The sequence below is a fragment of the Schistocerca serialis genome, chromosome 6 (assembly GCF_023864345.2).
Source record: "Schistocerca serialis cubense isolate TAMUIC-IGC-003099 chromosome 6, iqSchSeri2.2, whole genome shotgun sequence".
NCBI classification, from domain to species: Eukaryota; Metazoa; Arthropoda; class Insecta; order Orthoptera; family Acrididae; genus Schistocerca; species Schistocerca serialis.
This window is the reverse complement of record NC_064643.1, coordinates 644060546-644071519: the sequence shown is the minus strand read 5'-3', so window position 1 is coordinate 644071519 and position 10974 is coordinate 644060546. Positions and strand designations below refer to the sequence as shown.

General features: G+C 42.0%; 1 non-coding gene across 1 annotated transcript; it reads right to left on the bottom strand.

Moving 5' to 3' along the window:
- Positions 1–8178: 8178 nt before the first annotated feature.
- Trnat-ugu (transfer RNA threonine (anticodon UGU)) lies at positions 8179–8253 on the bottom strand. Its single transcript has one exon. It is a non-coding gene; the product is annotated as a tRNA-Thr (tRNA).
- Between the last annotated feature and the right edge of the window lie 2721 nt (positions 8254–10974).

The following is a 10974-nucleotide window of genomic DNA, read 5'->3' as shown; positions in this document are numbered from 1 at the left end:
CTGCGCCAAAAGCTCGGGAGCCTCGACTTCATAGGTGCGCTGTGAGCCGAACAGAGTGGGCACCACCACTCGTCGTGATGCCGAATTCACGATTTTCAGTGACAGATGACAACATTCTTGCTTAAAAAATAATCGACCCGTTACTTTCTTCACCCAAAGGTGGAATCCTTTTTTTTCTGCTTCTTCCTTTCTATTAAAATTAATGCGTTGTTCATAAACTCATATTGCGCGCATGATAGTGAGTGGTTTCGGCTAAAATTCTGGTCGAACGAAATTTGTTTTCATGACACCAACATGCCTATAAATTCAGGACCCCCCGAGGTTTCGATGCAGTTTCAGTTCTATCTCTCAATATGCATCCCGCAAGTGGGGACGAAATTTTGGTAATTATCACGATCTCTCGGCCTGGAAATCTTAACAGAAATGACTTTTATAAAGATTTTGTTCTTTCTCTTAACGCAAAGGGGAAATGGTTCACAATAATTACTATCGACTCGTGCGTCTTCAAGAAAGGGCCTTTGTGGGAAGCCTACGACAATTTTAAAGCAATTCCTTTAGCACTGCATAATAGTTACAAGTGTGTGTTAAATGTGGTCAGTTAGTTAGCAAGTTTATTACATGTTCCGTAGATCATTTGAACGATGCTTTTATCAAAATGGTGTGGGACGAGTCAGTTTACAGGACATGAACATAATTTGTTTTTAGATTAATGAAGATACTATTTTTTTGGTCCTACCCAGCCAGCTACACTTAAAAACAAGTTTTTTCTGGCTTTTATGTTTTAAATAGAAATTCTTCCATCGAACATAAGAAAAAAGCCAGGAGAAATTCTTTTAGGTTAAACTTAAAACTTGCTTTGCCACCCATCAGACATTTCACGATATTGGGCAAATGACCAAAAATTTTTGTTGCTGCATATTAACTCCTTTGAGAACCACTGACAACTTTAATAATGGGTGATGAAAATTATTTTTTCCTCTTCTGTTGTAGATATGTCCTTCCCAAATTATGACGGAGTATTTACAACGAATTTCATTAACGAATATGTGTAATGCGATGGTGCAATTAAAACGCCGATCTCCATGAAGAGGTGCTTATATCATGACCGCAGGTGAACACCACACATTATTCTCACTGCTCGCTTTTGTGCAAATAATACTTCCTTTCTAAAGAGTTACCCCAACAATTATTTCATAAGTCATTATGTATGGGGATTGATTCCCTCGTTTCCAAGACTAACAATTACATAAAGAGCAAAAGCAGCTGAACTTAATTGTTTGAGAAGATCAGTAAAATGTCTCTTCCAGTTCAAGTTTTCGTCAGTATGTACACCCCAAAATATGGAGCATTCTGCCCTATTTACTGACTCCCGTTCATGTGCTACTTCACTTGTTCGTATAACCCTATTTGTTGCACAGAAATGAATACAGTGTGTTTGCTCAGTCCACTTTCGGACAAACACTTAAAAATTCTTTGCAAAACATCAATAATGATCTCTTCTGTTGCTGTCTCTCCAATGGTATTTATTACAACATTGCAAAAAGTACCAAGTCTGCTTGTGGAATATTAAGTGGAAGGTCATTCACATGTATAAGGAATAGGAGTGGACTGAAAACTGAACACTGTGGGACACCTTTGTAATTTCTCTCCAGGCACTGAAATTCTCTATCTTTCCAACATTGTTGGAATTATCCAGTACAACTTTTTGCATTATGTAGGGTAAGTGTGACTGAAACCAGTTGTATATGAAGCCATCTGTGCTTAAGTTTTTCTGAGAATGTAACATGGTCCACACAACCAAACGAGTTGTAAAGCTGACAAAAAATACTAACTGCCGATATTTTGTTATTTAAGGTGTGAAATATTTGATGAGTGAATGTGTAAATAGCACTCTGGAATCGAAACTGTGATAAGCTAAATTAACTGTTTCTACTGCTCTTGAGTACATTACGTTTTCGAGTATTTATCGAAGTTCAAGCGGTCGGAGGGCCTGTATGATAAGGCTGAGGGCCTTTTAGTCAAAAACATCATTGGGAACACTTACACTGATTTTTTAATCAATTTATGTAGGACGTGCGTTCTTGCAGTGACTGTATGTAAGCCATTGTGTAGAGGAAAAAGTATGGAATGGTATAGGTCGTTGAGGAAGATCGCTAAACCACCTTTGGCACTCTCCTGCGGTATGTTCCTTTTCCATTGCATTTGTCTTTACTTCGAGACAGGTGTGTACGAGGGATGGTGATTTAGTTTTAGGGCTTGAGAGTTGCAAATGAATCCCATATTTTGAAAACGAGGTTCTTCATCCAAAACTAGTGACACCAAGTGTGATAAATCACAGGTTTAGTCAATTATAGAGTAACGTGGAGGAACGCAATGAGAAATACTTTGGCTTTAGCAATCGGTGCATTTAAATTTTTTGGGTGTTCCAGTATTCACTGAGAAATTACATCGTTTCCTTCGGCACAATTGCATTTTTATGCTGCCCCGACATTGCCTCCTTACTGCCAATGGGAGAAGAGACACGAAAGCTCCACCTCTGAAAAAATCAACACTATAAATGACACTGGTGATGGATTTGTCCGTCGACGTTCAGCTCGGCGGTCCTCTGGCTGCTATTCGGAGGAGCAGACTGTGACCAACACTCGGTTTCACCTGTTCGAGTCTCAGATCATCAACAACATAACACAACACAAACACAACGTACGGGCACTTGTCATTAGTCATCTACATGGCTTGATGTGATTCATTAATATTGTATGTTGATGAAGAATGAAATAATTAAAGAAATTATTGTTAGCTTTTTATAAGAATGGTATTTGTGGACTGTGTAAGTACCAGAGGTTGCTGGATGTTGGAGAGGCGACGGGTTGCATGCAACCAGTGGGTTCAAGTAACAAATACATTCAGCATTGCTCGAAATGGCTTGTTTTCGGGAAGCTGCTAATTCGCGTCTAGAAAGACCTCAAAGAATCAACTAAGAATCTCGCTTTGCAGTGCTGTATTTTGTGAATGACAACTGCAGAAAAATAACACAGTTAATGGTATGGTTTTGTGAGATCACTGAAGTCCGTCTTGAAGTAAACTGGCGGATTTTTTTGTAAATTAGTGTTCACCTATGTGATGTGTTATTTGTCATAATTAAGGAAATAAGTTTATATTGCAGAAGTGTAGTGTATTGTGAGTCGCAAAAGATTTCTATTAAGTCGTTTAAAAGAGGATTTTTTTTTTTGTACCCTTAATTTCACATCTTCACTTTTCAAATCTCCGAAAGGTATTCTTTTCTTCATGCTGAATCCGTCCATCTGACGACCAATTCCGCACACTTTCTCTAAAGCCATTTTGCCTTAGCATCGTTGCACTTAGTATTGATTTCATTAGTACCTTACGTTGTCGTGCTACTTCCTTTTGCTGAAGGTTTTGTATAAGCTTCTGTTGTCGATCAGCTGAAGTATTTCGTCTTCTGCTCGTGATTTCTTTGTAATTATGTTCCTCATACGTGCATTTCCTTTCCCAATTTTCTAATTGCCATTTTAGAGATGTTCTTTGCCCTTCAGCTGAATTATCTACAGTGGTATTGATTGTCCCTGTGTCCACAGCCTCTGGCATGTGGTGTATCTGCGTGTGTTGTGTTGTACTATTTCAGCAATATTACAATAAAACTAGTTATTTATTACTGATGTAAATTGAGGTTTTCTTTAATCACTGCTTTTCCAGGATCATGAACGTTATTTTGTTAAAGAAATCTCCACCTGGGAACGTGTAGCAATGTTGTCTGTCAAGCAGTGTAAATGTCACTAAGATTATTCACAAAAGTAATTATTTATAATCAACAAACAAGCTAAATGTATGATAAGTCATCTGAACTAAACAAGAGTAATGATTTTTAGTAATTTTAGAGCTGTTGTTTAAAAGACTCTTTGCTAGTTGTAGATCGTTTATCCAAATTAACGTTACTGTTGTCTCGAAGTGCCAACACTTTTCGTTAGGCAAAATGAACAGTTTTGTCACACAATACCACACGTACACAACACTAACATATTGTCCTGTCGAAAGATTTCATAAAAGTTGTTACGAAGTTACCAGGTTTCTTACATCAACAGATAAGAATTTATATTACTTAAGATGCTGTTTGCATTAATAGAAGTTTGATATGATCACAGTCTAACTGGATTTTATTAGCTCAGAGTGGGTCCTCCACCACTAGTACACAATTATTACTGCAATTATATCCAACGACATTTAAGTCTGTATAGAAAATCAAATTAAAAATGCCGCAGCAATATTTCGCTAAAATGGCGGCTAGCGTAAGACAATCACTTATCGATTCTGCTTCAGGCTACATTTTACTCGTAACAAATAATATATATTACATCTTTTCTCACCTTCGCTGTATACACTAACATTAGAAGATATTTTTCAGTATGTCGTGACACATTAGTATTCACTGTTTACCAATAAACTGCGCAGTAATCAATAGCGCTAATGGCTGCGCTCTTTGGTAGCTGAGCCGAAAACCTAACATTTATATAGGACGAGAATTACAATGAAATAAAACTCCAAACAAAGAAGAGCCATTTCCGTAACACATAATCTCTATTTTCAAATATCAGCAACATAACAATACTATAGTACAGTTTTTGCCGGCCGTTGTGGCCGAGCAGTTCTAGACGCTTCAGTCCGGGACCGAGCGACCGCTACTGTCGCAGGTTCGAATCCTGCCTCGGGCATGGATGTGTGTGATGTCCTTACGTTAGTTAGGTTTAAGTAGTTCTAAGTTCTAAGGGACTGATGACCTCAGATGTTAAGTCCCATAGTGCTTAGAGGCACGGACCATCACAAATCACGGTGACTTCAGTGTAATTATTGTCTCTGAATAAAAGTGTAATTTCTGTTCGTCTCATTGCGTATTTCTCTCAGTTACATTCCGTACAATACTGTAGCAGTTCTGTCTGTGTATGGTCCAAGTTTCAGCGAGCTATGTTACTTGGCAGTCACATAACACGCAACAGTTACTCTCGTCATTGAGTTTGCGCACCGTTGTATGTCTCTTTCGGAGATGGCCCGTATACGTACAGAGTTAGTTCAAAAGAACTTTACATTTTTTAAAAATCATTCAAACGAAATAGTACAGGTTAACAGAACCTTCCGTCGGTCCTTGGTAGAACAACACTATAATAAACGAAAAGCAGCAGTTTCCTTTTGTTCTACAATATTACTTTTATTGTGTTAACCGGTTTTCGGCTTACAAGGCCATCTTCAGACATTTAATGTCTGAAGATTGCCTTGTAACAAAAGCAAACTGGTGGTTTTCATTTACTGAAATAGTACAACTTATTCGCTTCACACATTGTCCTTTTTACAGAGTATCTCTAGCATTTTTTTTACAATTTAAAGGGCTCTATAGGTGTTCATCGAGTCACATGGTAAACGTCTAAATGATATTCATGGCCTTCCCAGACCTCGTGCAACACATTGGCACAGATGCGATTCGCAGCCGTAGCCGTGGCAGGCGTAGGCTAAACACTTCGTCTTTTACATGACCCCACAAAAAATTCACAGAGGATTAAGTCTGGTGAGGGTGGTGGCCATCTACAGCACACGTCATCGTCATCACCAGCACGGCTGGTCCTTCGTCCAGGCAGATGTGTGTCTAAGTGTTCCCATGTAGCCAGTGGAAGTGAAGAAGGGCACCATCTTATTGATCCAGAAGCCACAAAGAAAGTATGTCGAGCTAGAAAAATAGTTGTGATGGTTTTCTTCATGAAAAAGCGCGAACCCGAAGTCTTCCCCTTCGACACGAATCATAACAGATTGACTTTTGCTGTATATCGTTCGTATTCGACTGAGAAATGGGGGTTTCTGTTACTCAACACGAACGCTGTGCTGATTAACTTTGCCAATAGTGTGAAATGCTGCTTCTTCACTAACAATTAACCATTTTGGCGTGTCATTATTTTTGTCCATTCCTGGCAACTTCTCGGTGTAGAAGGCAGATAGTGGAGCATAATCTCCTGGATCAACTGCAATCTGTGCAGCTTCGTGCGGAAACATTTACGCAGGATTTTGGGAACACTTGTATGTGCGATCTGAAACTCAGTGTTTTCTCGACATGTTGATTTCTGTGGGATTCACTAGAATGCTACTCAATTTGCTCTGAAACAGAAGGCCGACCAGGACTTTCGTCTTTGAAAATACAGCCGTTCTCTTCTAGCCGTTCGCGCCCGTCATGGACGTATACTATGCCGAGTTGTTACCGGTGAAAGTGTGCGCCAAGTGCTCGTTGAACAGCGGTTCCGACTCCCGTTATGCTAACGGGGGTCACGTCAGCTCTTCTGTTGTAGTGTTGTTGCCATTTTCTGCAGCAGCATTCTCTGGCGGCAGCAGCGTGCAACAAAAGAATTGCTACCACATGTAAAAAATTAAAAAATAAATAAAAAAAAGCCTCCAGAGATGCTCTATTAACTGGTTAAGATTTGCCGCGAATAAGTTGTACCGTTTCGTTTACACGATTTTTTGAAAGTCTTAAGTTCTTTTGTGCTCAATCTGTATATAACTAGTATCTAATGGAACCGTAGAAAGGCTGTTTAATGTAAACGACAAAACAATAGTTATCTTCATGTGTCTTATAGGTAATGATAATCGAATAATAGTAGTTGTAATGCTCTGCTGCAGAAGGGGGAATAAGGCAAGTCTACAGTTTGATTGAAGGCTGCAAACAAAACTTTGTTCGTCGCTCTCAATGAGACGAAAATGAGTAGATCGGGCTATCACTATTCACGATGTGTGCACGAACACTGAGCGCAAAGATTAGAGTTTGATCCTCTTGAGAAGCAAATGTGATTTAATACGCTTAAATACGCGAGTAAACTCAACATACAGTGTTCGACCAAAAGCATCCAGACACTCCTACGTAATGCGGAGTTGGCCATTAGATGTCGCTAGAGGCGGACCAACCGATATAAAAGGAGATGGGGAGAATTGTGTCGTCATTAGAGTAGCAGTAACAGCAGGACAGACCGGACAGGAGGGGTCAGTGACTCGGAACGTGGACTAGTCATTGGATTCACGTGAGTAACAAATCCGTTAGTGACATTTCAACCCTTCTAAAGCCGCCCACAGTCGACTATTCGTCATATGAAGTGCAAACGCGAAGGAACAACAACAGCTAAACCAAAACCAAGCATAACTCACGTAATGACGGACCGGCACCGTCGAGCACTGCCGTGAGTGATCGTAAAAGTTCACCTTATTCAGCGGAAGAAATCATTCGTGAGTTCCAAAGAGCTGCTACACTGAAGCGCTAAAGAAACTGCTATAGGCATCCTTATTGAAATACTGTGATATATGCAAACAAGCAATACGGCGCTGCGGTCGGCAACGCCTATGTAATACAGCATGTGTCTGGCGCAGTTGTTAGATCGGTTACTGGTGCTACTACGGCAGGTTATCAAGATTTAAGTGAGTCTGAACATGGTGTTATAAACGGCGCACAAGCGATGGGACACAGCATCTCCAAGGTAGCGATGAAGTGCAGATTTTCCCATACGATCATTTCACGAGTGTACCGTGACTATCAGAAATCCGGTGAAACATCAAATCTCCGACATCGCTGCGGCCAGAACAAGATCCTCGAAGAACGGGACCAACGACGACTGAAGAGAATCGTTCAATGTGACAGAAGTGCGACACCTCCGCAAATTTCTGCAGATTTCAATGCTGGGTCACCAAAAAGTATCAGCGTGCGAACCATTCAACGAAACATCATAGATATTGGCTTTCGGAGCCGAAGGCCCACTGTGTACCCTTGGTGACTGCATGGCAAGAAAGCTTTACGCCTCGCCTGGGTCTGTCAACACAGACATTGGACTATTGTTGACTGGAAACATGTTGCCTGGGCGGAGAACTGTACGGGTATGGAGGCAACGTCATGAATCCATGGACCGTGAATGTCAGCAGGAGACTGTTCAGTTTGGTGGAGACTCGGTAACGATGTGGGACGTGTGCAGTTGGAGTGACATAGGACTGAAGATACGTCTAGATACGACTCTGACAGGTTACACGTACGTAAGCTTCCTGTCTAATCACATGCATCCATTCATGTCTATTGTGATAATTAAATGGACACCCTAGCTGCAAACAGGCGTTGATGTACTTCATTGGGAACATGTTGAAAATGTGTGCCCCGACCGGGACTCGAACCCGGGATCTCCTGCTTACATAGCAGGCGCTCTATCCATCTGAGCTACCGCGGGCACCGAGGATAGTGCGTCTGCAGGGACTTATCCCTTGCACGCTTCCCGTGAGATACACATTCCCAACATGTCCAAACCACTACATTCGTAGTGCGTCTAATAGATGTTTGCCCATCATACTCATTACTCGTGGCAAATTAATCTACCAAGTCCCGTACGAGTTCGGGCATAGCGTGTGCGTTCGCACAAGAACGTCAATGGCCGGGAAGCCATATTTTAACTATATATGACGGTAGTATCTGTTCCCGAAGGAATAGTTACCGTGGATGACCATGCAGCTTTGCTAGAAATGAAATGATAATTAAATGGACACCCTAGCTGCAAACAGGCGTTGATGTACTTCATTGGGACCATGTTGAAAATGTGTGCCCTGACCGGGACTCGAACCCGGGATCTCCTGCTTACATGGCAGACGCTCTATCCATCTGAGACACCGCGGGCACCGAGGATAGTGCGTCTGCAGGGACTTATCCCTTGCACGCTTCCCGTGAGATCCACATTCCCAACATGTCCAAACCACTACATTCGTAGTGCGCCTAATAGATGTTTGCCCATCATACTCATTACTCGTGGCAGATTAATCTACCAAGTCCCGTACGAGTTCGGGTTCGAGTCCCGGTCGGGGCACACATTTTCAACATGTTCCCAATGAAGTACATCAACGCCTGTTTGCAGCTAGGGTGTCCATTTAATTATCATTTTATTTCTAGCAAAGCTGCATGGTCATCCACGGTAACTGTTCTTTCGGGGACAGATACTACCGTCATACATGTCTATTGTGTATTGCGATGGACTTGGGCGATTCCAGTAGCACAATGCGACACCCCATACGTCTATAATTGCTACAGAGTGGCTTGAGGAGTACTCTTCTGAGTTTAAACACTTCCGATGGCCACCAAATTCCCTCGTTATGAACATAACTGAACATATCTGGGGTGCCTTGCAATATGCTGTACAGAAGCGATCTCCACCCCCTCGTACTCTTACGGATTTATGGACGGTCCTGCAGGATTCGCGGCGTTAAATCCCTCCAGCACTATATCAGACGTTAGTCGAGTGCATACCACGTCGTGTTGCGGCTCTTCTGCATGCTCGTGTGGGCCCTACACGATGTTAGGCAGGTGTATCAGTTTCTTTGGCTCTTATGTGTAGCAATACGGATGACTCAGTGACTGTGCGCAGAGAGCTAAAAAGAGTGGGGTAGTGATGGAACGTCTCCTCATAAGCCTTGTATGTCTGTTGTCAATGCTAAGCGACGCTTGAGGTTGCGTAGAGAGCGACGCTGGAGTGTTTAATCACGCGACGTCCTGTGGTAATTCGATGGAAAGGTCTGGGTTTGGCGTATGACTGGAGAACGGTACTTGCAATCATGTCTAATACTAGCAACGAAACACGGAGGAAGTGGTTTGATGGTATGGGGACGTTTTCGTGGTTACAGAGTAGTGCCCTTATTGCTCTTAAGGACATTTGTCATGCTGCAGGACATGAACAAATTTTACAGCATTGTATATTGGTTATAGTAGAGGAAAGGTTCGGAGACGATGATTGATTGTATCAGCTTGACAATGCACCCTGTCGTCATGCAGCATCTGTGAGGGAGTGGTTTGTGGACAACAATATTCCTGAAATGGTTTGACCTACCCAGATGGCGTGAGCTATGGCAATGACTTATTTCCAGACCCCAGGGTCCAAGACCACTATCTTCTCTCGTTTCGGCTCTTGAGGGAGAACAGGCTGCCATTCCTCCCTCCACATTCAGACGCCTCACTGAAAGTGTTTCTAGCATAGCCCCATTTAATGTTCACTAATATGCGTCAGGGCACTTTTAATCACATAGTGTAGTTATGTTAAATCATCGTCGATAAATCACAGGCCTCAGTCAGATATCTGGTGGCATTCATCTATAGTAAGTTAATGCGACACAGTCACATTTTTCTAGTTGCAGAGAGGTAGGAATCAAATGGTTCAAATGGCTCTGAGCACTATGGGACTTAACATCTATGGTCATCAGTCCCCTAGAACTTAGAACTACTTAAACCTAACTAACCTAAGGACATCACACACATCCAAGCCCGAGGCAGGATTCGAACCAGCGACCGTAGCAGTCGCGCGGCTCCGGATTGAGCGCCTAGAACCGCTAGACCACCGCGGCCGGCGGTAGGAGTCATTTAAGACAATCAGAAGAATTGTAAGTACGCCTAAAATCGTGCGAACTATGCCTGGCCGCTAGTGTTTCTGTGTAAAATTCTCTGCTGGAGATCGACAGAAGGAGAAACACTTCACTGTCGGCTGCCACAGGTCGAGACACCGGCTGTATCCCGCAGTATACTCAATATCTCAGTCTATACCCTTTGAATCAGGGTTAGTCTGTGCTAATACGTACTGAAATAAAAAGTACGTGGCGGTCGAAATTTCTAGCAACTACGAGAAATAATGGAATCGTAGATTGTAGGTGTTTTCTCGTCTATCGAACCTGGAAACTAGATTAAAGAACACTCCTGCTCTTTTAAATAGTTACTTTTCCCTAAGTAGCCAAACCAAAACATACTTGTACGACTTCTTCAAGCTGACCATTGAGAACGACTCTAGTGAGCTATACGCATAACTGCCATACAAAATGTATTAGAAAACTGTGCTATCAGTTGGGAAGATTTATATCTACATTCACATACATACTCCGCAAGCCACTGTGTCATGTGTAGTGGGGGGTTTCCATACTGTA